The sequence below is a fragment of the Suncus etruscus genome, chromosome 1 (genome assembly GCF_024139225.1).
Source record: "Suncus etruscus isolate mSunEtr1 chromosome 1, mSunEtr1.pri.cur, whole genome shotgun sequence".
Classification (NCBI taxonomy): Eukaryota; Metazoa; Chordata; class Mammalia; order Eulipotyphla; family Soricidae; genus Suncus; species Suncus etruscus.
In genome coordinates this window covers 122,475,403-122,485,460 of record NC_064848.1, presented here as the reverse complement: position 1 = coordinate 122,485,460, position 10,058 = coordinate 122,475,403, and the positions used below count along the sequence as shown (strand labels likewise).

Here is a 10,058-nt window from a genome sequence, read left to right as displayed (position 1 = left end):
ACCATATCCTACTAGACTTTCAAGAAAATGGGTGATGTTTTAAGGATGACTGCTTTAATTTTTATTAAAATTTCTGCCAGATAAAATTTCAAGCTGCCTTATTTTTCTTGGTACTGTGCCCTTGGGATTTCACTGATTTGCTAGGATGTCCTACTTAAGAAGCAGTAATTTGTTACATTTTTAGAAACTAGACAGATCTGCAAAATTGGGCCACATTAGAGTAAATACATTATCAAATTAAAAATAAATAAAAGCATGTATGTGTGTGAGAGAGGAAAGCCAATTAATAAATTAAGGTCAGCACTTTTGTCCTTTATTTTTTTTGTCCCAACAGCCTCGACTATAGTAAGAATGCAGTAGCCTTTTTACTTTCTTAAAAGAAAAGAAAACTCTTGAGGATCAGGAGCTCTGATTTCTACTTGAAGATTAAAATATCGATCTCTGGAGTCTCACTACAGAATTGTCTTTGGATTTGGTCGTGTAGAACTGCCATATAATTGAAACTCTTCTTTCAAACAGTTCTTTCGACTGTATCAGAAAATAAATCTTTTTAGAGAGAGCAACAAAATCAATCATTCTGTTGATTTATATTCTTTGGTAGGGGATTTACTGCTTTTTTTAAAATTGTAAATGCCACCAGATTTTCAAGTCCTGTGTTTCAAATGTGTGTTTCAGTGTGCAGAGGAGGTTTATGAGATGGTTATGAGTAATTAGGATATGCAAGTGTCCCCAAAACTATTCTTGAGTGTGTCTGTGCCTTCCAATGTGCTCTACTAGCGTGCAGCCACGGCTGCTGACAGCACAGGTTTCAAAGAGACGCATGTGGGCATTTAGGAGCTGACTCCAGCTAAACTGGTTAATGACTAGTATCATCTAAATGAGGTAGCAAGTTGAAAGGCTCATAATCTCTCCCAGTGCACAGATTTTAATTAAATAATTATAATGTCTTTGTTGTAATTATTTATCAGTAACTGTGCTCTTGAGTATTGCCTCTTGCTTTCATCTGTTCTATCAGCTCTGCTGTACAATGAAACACGCATTGGGCAAAGATGAGGGGGAAATGACTGATTTTTATTCACCACAAATTAGCACATGAAGAATTCTGCCAGCAAGGCAGTATTCTTGACTCTTCATTTTTCAGGTTATTACTTAAGAGAGAGAATCTAAGTTATGCTATGGTTAGGCTTGATATAAACTTTATTTCCTAAATCTCAAAGAGTATCAGAAATTTGTCCCCATGCTTTGCTTGTTGATATCGAGCACTTAATCATATTTCTGTAGACCTTTGAAGACACGTTATTTCCTATATGCAGAGTACAAAATGAACATCTTATAACATAAAATTACAACATAATTCCTTCAAGTTGAAAGGTTTAGAAATCATACAAACAACTAACATTGACTTTATGTTAAAATTATAAAAATAGTTTCATATTAATAACATCCATGGTGAGTCAAAAGAATCATGATTAAAAAGACTTATTGTGTACTGAATATAATTTTTGAGTCAAAAAGTTGGTCCACAGAAAAAAATAAAATAGATTTAGATTGCATGGAAAAAAGTAAGTTCTTTTGTTTATGGTAGATATTCCATAACCACTCTACCTAGTAAATACACATTCTTGTCTTCACTTCTTCTGGATATTCAGAGAAGAAAATAATTTCAACTATACTACGTTTTACATAGGATATGTGACTACAAATTCTTTATTTTAAGTTTTCTACTCTATCACAACTTTCCATCTTGCATTTCTTCCACTTTTATTGCATCTACCTGTTACCAAAGATTATTAATAAACTATTACTTCAAAAGACTTTGCATTTAATATGGAAATCTTTTTTTTTTTCGGTTTTGGCAGCGATCAGGGGTTACTCCTGGCTCTACGCTCAGAAATTGCTCCTGGCGGGCTCAAGGGACCATATGGGATGCCTGGATTCGAACCACCGACCTTCTGCATGCAAGGTAAACGCCTTACCTCCATGCTATCTCTCTGGCCCCTAACATGGAAATCTTAATGATGAAAAATGCTCCATAGCCAAAAGAATATTTGAAGGTAATAATTCCTGTTGCCAAAGTAGATATATTCACTTAAGGAAAATATCTAGGTTTGAAATGCTGTTAACTACAGATACAAATGAGACTCCAAGGTTATGACAATAGGGAGGAAACAGGGAACCAGGGAACGTTAAGAAATTGCATTTTCTTGGACAACTTCTGAGCACAGAGCCAGGAATAACCCCTGAGTGCTGCCAGGTGTGACAAAATAAATAAATAAAACAAAAAACAAAATAAACTGCATTTTCCTAAAAATAGAGAGAGAAATTGTGTTTTCATGCATAGTGCAGCTATGTTTAAATAGGGTTCTGAAAATAGGCATGTGTAGCTCCATAATTTACTGATGTTTAGCACTTTTTAGTGCAGTTTGCTTTATCTTTTATTGGAATTATTTCTAGCTTTTCTTATTTTTAACTTACTATATAGGAAGTTAAGTACTTTCCCTTGTTATTGTTTGTTTTTGTTTGTTTTGGGGCCACACCCGGTTATGCACACCCAGGTTACTCCTGGCTATGAGCTCAGAAATTGCTTCTGACTTGGGGGGACCATATGGGATGCCAGGGATCTAACCCAGGTCCTTCCAGGATCAGTTACATGCAAGGCAAAAGCCCTACTGCTAGCGCTATAGCTCCAGCCCCCTTTCCCTTTTTAAAACACTATGAGGTCCAGAGAAATAGCACAGGAATTAGGAGCATACTTTGCATATAGAAGTACTTGGGTGTATCACCAGCACAGTATAGTTCCCTAAAAGGCACTGAGTGTGCTTCTAAAGGCCTCTGAGTACTACTTGCTTTGTTCCTGACAAGATAGCATAGGTAATTAATTACCAGGTCTTTCAGAGCTTGGGTATCCTCTGCCCTCTGCCCTCTCATTAAACTACTAACTCCATTGGTAAAGAATGACTTGGAGCAGTCCTCTGGCCTTTTTAATACACCTTGAAACATCCTTTCCTAGAAACTAATCTAAATCCCTATATATTTGTATACATATCATACAAACACAATTAATTTAATTTACATTATTTTTTGTTCCAAAAGCCACCTTGTGCATAGAGCTAATATATTGTAAGACATTTCACCAAGAGGAAATCTAGAGTTTTGTACCTGTGTGTCCTTATCACTGTATTTTCCTCAATTGGTGTTTCAGATGTTTCTGCTTAAAGACATCTTATTTGATGTAGATGACTCATTGTATTGAATTCATAGTGATCAGCATTATTATTTTTGCTTAAATAACACATATCAAACACATTTTTTTTCTGTAAGATGCATCTTTAGACTTTTTGACTTTTTTGTATGTAAGAAATACAGGAGAATTGTGAAATGAATAAAAAAAATTACATAAAGTAGACTGTGAGGATACTTGCTGCAGAATGAGAAATAAAAGAAGATTGATGATTTTCATTTGACCTCAACAGTGACTGTGTATTACTTGACACTAATCTGCCACTTGTGTTATGTTCACAAATGGCTATAACTTTGATATGTGAATTAATAGATAATTTTGTTTTTGTTTTGAGGCCACATTGAGGCACTCAGGGATTTCTGCACTCAAAAGTCATTTCTGGCAGGCTTTGGGGACCATATGAGATGCCAGGGATTGAACCTTGGTTGGCTACATGCAGGACAAATGCCCTATCCACTGTGCAATCTATTACTCTGGCCCTCAATATAAAATTTATTTTATTTTGGTTTCTGGGTCACACTGTATGATTGCGTTTTTATTTTTAAAGTGTTCAATGTTTGAATTGTGACCATAAATACAATTTTGGATGATAGTGCATTTTTAGCTTGTTTATTTATTTTCTTATATTTGTAAGTTCTATTTCTATACCTTGCTTTACTCTGTTAGATAGAAACTCTGGTACAATGCTATCTGATTAAAAAGCATTCAATCACTTCTCACTTTAAAACTTAGAGAAATAACTTCTAATATTTTAGAGTAAGAATGATGTTTGCTATAGGGTTTATTGTGGATTTCATTCTCAGATTAAGAAAATTCCCTTTTATGCTTAGTTTACTTAGAGTTTCATTGTGAATGAGTGTTAAATCGAATATTTTTGCTGTAACTGTTGAAATTATTATAGACATACAACTAAAAGCTATTTCCAGTATTAGAATAACCAATTTGGTTGTATGTATAATTTAAGTTATTCTTGAATGTATTTGATAATTATTTCTTTAGTATTTTTTCAAAAATTAACATTATTTTATTAAATCAATTTAAAAATGTTCACTGTATAAAAGTCAACAAGGGTTTTAAAAAAGACAAAATATATATCTTTTGCAATATTTATATATTAGCAGAAAATTACTTTTATGTGAGATTAACTCTTATGTACTTTTAGTTATATTAAAGAAAGCAAAATAAAAGTATATTAGTATTGGAATGTCAGTTAATTCATTCTTTGTGATTTGGGCTTTCCAGTACAATCTTCATTAATACTAAGAATCAATTTGACTAAAAAGTAGAGAAACAGTGGCTATTAGACTGTCTCACGACTTCACAGTCACACATTTACAAAGTAACAAATAAGCACCATAGAAAGGTGTAGTGTGTGTGTGTGTGTGTGTGTGTGTGTGTGCGCAAGCTAAACTTAGCACTTACATATCACTTCCTAATAATGTGGGAGACATATACATTTTAATCAAATCAGATTAACATTCAATCCCCACTTGCTTATCCATTTAAAAACACCTTAATAGAAATTCTGTCGCATAACCTGACAAACTACATGCATATAAATATGTGTATATACACAAAAGTATGTGTATATACATATACATCTTTAAATTCTATTAAATTTCTAAAATGAAACGAGGCCAAATTTCTAATTTAAATATATAAAGAATACAATTTTACCAACTAAAAGTTTCTACTGTAAGTTTTATGTTAGCTGATCAGAAATGTTATCCATTGAAAATTCTGAGGACAAAGAATTGCAGCTACCATATTTTCCAACTTATAAGACAACTTTTGAAACAAAAAAAAAGTCAACAGAAAATTGGTGGTTGTCTTATATGCCGAGTATATCCTGAAAAATGTTTCAATATGCCCCCAAACAAAAATTGTCTGAATATTGCCACAAAACAAATTTTCCAACTCGATCCTGCACCAATCACTGCAAGGCTGCTCCACCACCTCTCTAACTCAGCCAACCCAAGCAGGCTTTTTATGCATGCAAATTAGACAATGTTCTGGACCCCAAACTACACTGTTAAAAGCCTGCTCAGATTGGCCAGAATCAGAGAGGAAGTCTATTACAATATAACCTCTGAACCTTTGCTTGTTGTGATTGGCTCACTGTGGTACATACAGTTGTAGCACAGAAAGTTCTGTCTTATACAGTGAATATAGGCCTAAATCTATGTTTTAACTGTAAAATTAGAGGTCGTCTTATACGCCGGAAAATACGGTATATCGAACTTAGAAACAAGTATTTACTACATTGTAAAAGTTTCCTTTGGATTGTTTCACTTAGTATTTCAAGACCGTTTCTGTAATTCTAACAACTGGCTCAGATTTATCAAGTTTATATCAATTACATCTTCAAAATTTGCTATTGTGAATTATCTCAGAAGAAATTGCACCAAAATTTAAAGATAAATAAGGAAAAATTCGATGTGTACTGTAACAAAATAAAGTACAAAGATTTCCTTTTCACCATTAATAAAATACAATCCTTTGGTTCTTTTCAAGATATCTTAATTTTTTTTTAACTTTTCAAGGGAATGTTTTTAAAGGATCAACCTTTAATTTTTAATTAAACTAAAACAATAGAGTGAATTACTTTTATTAATATACAAATCAAGTTATCAAAAGATGACTTCTTAAGTCTTCCCCTTAAAGATAGCACTTGCACTACAAAGATGTGGAGGTTTTTAGTTTTCAGATGTTTACTTGAAATGATTCTTCCAAAGCAGTTTGATATTGGGTTTCCCCAGCTAGCTCAAGATTCACAAATTCTTCTTAATCAAACCGATGTCTCTGTTGAGATGACTAACATAGTTTCTAGTAATCTGGTTAAGACCTCTTCAAGGAAGAGACACACAAATAGGCCATGCCACAGGAACTATCTGAAATAGGTGATGCCTGTTGCAATGATCCAATAAACGTTGTCTGGTTAAATTTGATTCCTGAAAAAGGGACACTTAAATGTCCGGAACTTGTATTTTCCTAGTAAATTTCTGTGTTATCCGATGTGGAAGTTTCCCACCTATTACTATTCTCTACTGAATCTTAAGTGATCTCAAAGTTTGGAATAATAGAAGAAGCACCATATTCATTTTTGATACTTCTTCCAAGATTTGTAACGATGTCTCATGAGATAGAATCTGATCTGTTTTGTATAGCATCTGCAGCTACCAGAAAAATTCTTCATGATATTTTCAAGGTATAAGGCCCGTTCAGTCCATGCTCTCTCTCTTCTAGTCACATTTCCACGGCAGAGGGGACAATGTATTCCACCCTCTCATTGAAGTCAGGAAACATTTTTTACAACAAATGTGCTGACAGGCATCTTGAGAACCTCCTGACAGACCGGGCAATAGAAATCATCCTCAGTGTACGAAGTGGTCACCAAGAATTCCTCAGCCATGACCGAGGGGATAAGGGATCAAGGCGATGGCGGTGGCACCCGGAGCCTGATTCTCTTTAGTATTTTAAATGCTAGCTCATAATTATCATTCTATCTCAGCCTTTGAGGGCGGGGGCGTGCAGGGAAAAGAGCTTTCATGGAGATACTCAAGGGACCAGGCAGTTCCTTGCATCAAACCTGGATCATTTGCATATAAACTATGAGCTCTTAGACTTTTGAGACATCACTGCTGCCCCCCTTAATTTGTTTGTTTGTTTTTTCTCAAAATGTTTATTTTGAGAAATTTATTCTCAAAATACTCAAAGTACCATTGTAGATGCATACTACTAGGGTTGATATTTACAGTATATTCCATTGAAATATTTTCTAACTTACATTGTGTTTTCACTTTTACCCTAAATTATCCAGTGATAATTATTTCTAGATAGCAAGTGAGCATCCAAACTCACTTGCTTTGTTTTAATTTTTATTAAGTAATTGCAATTAAATTAATTTATTTTTAAATCATATTTAACTACTATTAGAATGACTTGATAGAAGACATTGGTGGTGGTAACATTGCACTGGCGAAAGGGGTGGGTTTTTTTCTATATAACTAAAACGCAACTACAAAAATGTATTTGTAATCGTGGTGCTTAAATAAAGATATTTTAAAAATAAAAATAAACAAAAAATAGAATAATTGAAAACATAATCTATAATCTAAGAAAATTATTTTAGAGGTGAAAATTTGTTATTATATCGTGAACTCTGGGGAATGAATGATTTATAAGTTTGAATGCTATATATAAACATACTTTAGTGAATAGAGAGCAAAGTAAATAAAAACAGGTTGAAATTTAGGAATGGAGTAGTTTTCATGGCAGTAACAAAAATGTTTATAAAACTATCAAAATATAAAATACATACCTGAATATTTCTAATCGCTAGACATTTCCCCTTCAGACAGAAATAGTTGGTAGCATTTCACAACTATATGTTGTAGCACCATCTAGCAAACACTGACTGCATATACACATCACACTTTGTACTTTTTCTACTAGTAATTATATTTTTACTAACTCTGCAGACTTATGAAAAATAATAGCTTTTAACATAGCAGAAAATATATCATCAAAAATTTGTCATTCCAATGTATTTTACTCTTGCATTTTACAATTTGGTATTATAAATAAAAATTAAACTAAAATGTGTGCTTTTTCTTTAAATGACAAAAAAATTTTGGGGGGGTTACACCCGGCAGTGCTCAGGGGCCACTCCTGGTTCTACACTCAGAAATTGTCCCTGGCAGGCACAGGGGACCATATGGGATGCTGGAATTCGAACCACCATTCTTCTACATGAAAGGCAAACACCTTACCTCGATGCTATCTCTTTGGCCCCTTGAATGACAAAAATTTTACATAATTTAACCTATACCAATATTTATATCCTCAGTTTATCATTTTGTTGTCCTATAGGCAAAATAAAACGAAAACCTTGCTTATTATTTCTAGGTAATATAAAAATAGGAGACACAAATAACTTCTTTTGAAATATTCCCTTTCTTCCATTATTATATCTTTATTTCTCTTAATTTATATTGAAAATTTTTAAATAAAAACTAATTTTCTTCACTAAAAATATTATTTTCTGCTGAAAGTACAGGCTTATTTTGTAAATTAATATAAGTAATTTAATTAATATAATTAATTATAAGTGGAAATTATATTAATATAATTAATATAAGTGGAAAATGTTAGTTTAGAAATAAACAAGCTTATCAGTTTTATGACTAATCAAATTATAACATTAAATTTAGTTTTATGAATTTAAACACATTGATATAACAATAAAAGTAGATTATTAAGAAATGCTTAATATGAACTTTAGTTCAACATTTATTTTTAATAAATATCACTGAAAAATACTGGACCAGAGAGATATCTCTATGGAAGTGCATATATTGTGCTGGGGTCCTGAATTTGATCCTAGCTCAACCTAGTCCTGGTACTGAGCCAGGAGTAGCCCCTGAGGAATGCTGTTTGTGGCTGATATGGCACACCTGGACTCCCAATGTAAGAAAGAAAACTGAAGTTTCATTTATCAGATATATAATTTTCTTAAACAACTTGTCTCTTTATCTTGATCTCAGAATAAAGTTGAACTGATTCTACATCTCAATAGCTTAGTCATAACCAATAGCAAAATAGTAATTTTTGTCAGTTCAGAGATATACTTGTACATTTTAATTTTAAAATTTATTAACTGAACTTTTTTCTTATAGTCTAAATCTAAAGTTAGATCTAAACAAATCACTTGGAAAGAAAAAAACACATTCCAATACAATATATTGAAAATGTTGAGGAAAACTTAATGAAAATAAATGTTTCCTGATTTGATAAATTTAACATATTTATGACATCAAATTTTTTTCTTTAAGTAAATGTATAAACAAAGCTACCCTCCCCAGACCAGAAGACAATACAAAGCCCAGTTGATCTGGGAGTTGCTCCGGGTTCAGAGCTGATTTGAAACTATGGCCCCAGTCTAGGTCAAAAGCATCTTCATGTCAACCCATCAACTATCACATTTCTCAAACCAGCGTCCAGTTACTCTCGTCAGGGATGTGCCTGCTGGAACCTGTCAGGCTGTCATTGCCAGCAGTCTTATAATAGCTCAAGGGAATGGCAAACAGTAACCTTTTCAGTTAGCAGCAATAAAGATTATGTCCAGAAATCTCAACAGCATGAGATACTGAGATTTAGTTTAAATCAAAGTTGTTTTGCTTTGTTTTTAATGCAACTTTTTTTTTTAAATTAAAGGATGTTGAAACCAAGTGGACCATTTATAAACACAAACACTAAGAACTCTGAAAGTAAGAATGCTATGATTAAAGTTCCTATGTCAACTGCTTTGCCTCCAGCATTAACATCTAAATAACACTATTCTGATGACAGAGAAATGAAAGGCTGCCCTTTTATCACTGGACTATATAAAAGTGACAGAAAGAAATTAGCAGTAAAGACTTTTCAGAGAAGGTTAGCCTCTTGGGTATAACTAAGCAACCTCCAAGAAACAGACAGTGGTATTTCAACACTTGAGTACCATGCTTTGGTGGGTTATTTCAGACATTACAAGTAATGTATTGTTTAGTTGTACCCATGTACACCATTAAATGCATCACAGTGTGGCATGGATTCAGCAAGTTTTAGTCATAACATGCCAGCTGGAGAATATTAAGGGAGGAAAAAATCCGTTTTCAATTTCTGCTTAATGTTCTGGTGAAAATAATGTAAGACACTTTTGTGAATGTATTTACTTTCCAACTACTGTAACTATTTTTTAGTATAAAGGTACTAGATAGAATTTTCAATGATGTGGCATTTGCTCACTTCCTCTTCGTTATTCAATTTTTTTGCATTC

The 10,058-nt window shown here is 33.0% G+C and overlaps 1 pseudogene; it reads right to left on the bottom strand.

Moving 5' to 3' along the window:
• Positions 1 to 5,944: 5,944 nt before the first annotated feature.
• LOC126022709 (E3 ubiquitin-protein ligase RNF138-like) lies at positions 5,945 to 6,653 on the bottom strand (annotated as a pseudogene).
• Positions 6,654 to 10,058: the final 3,405 nt, after the last annotated feature.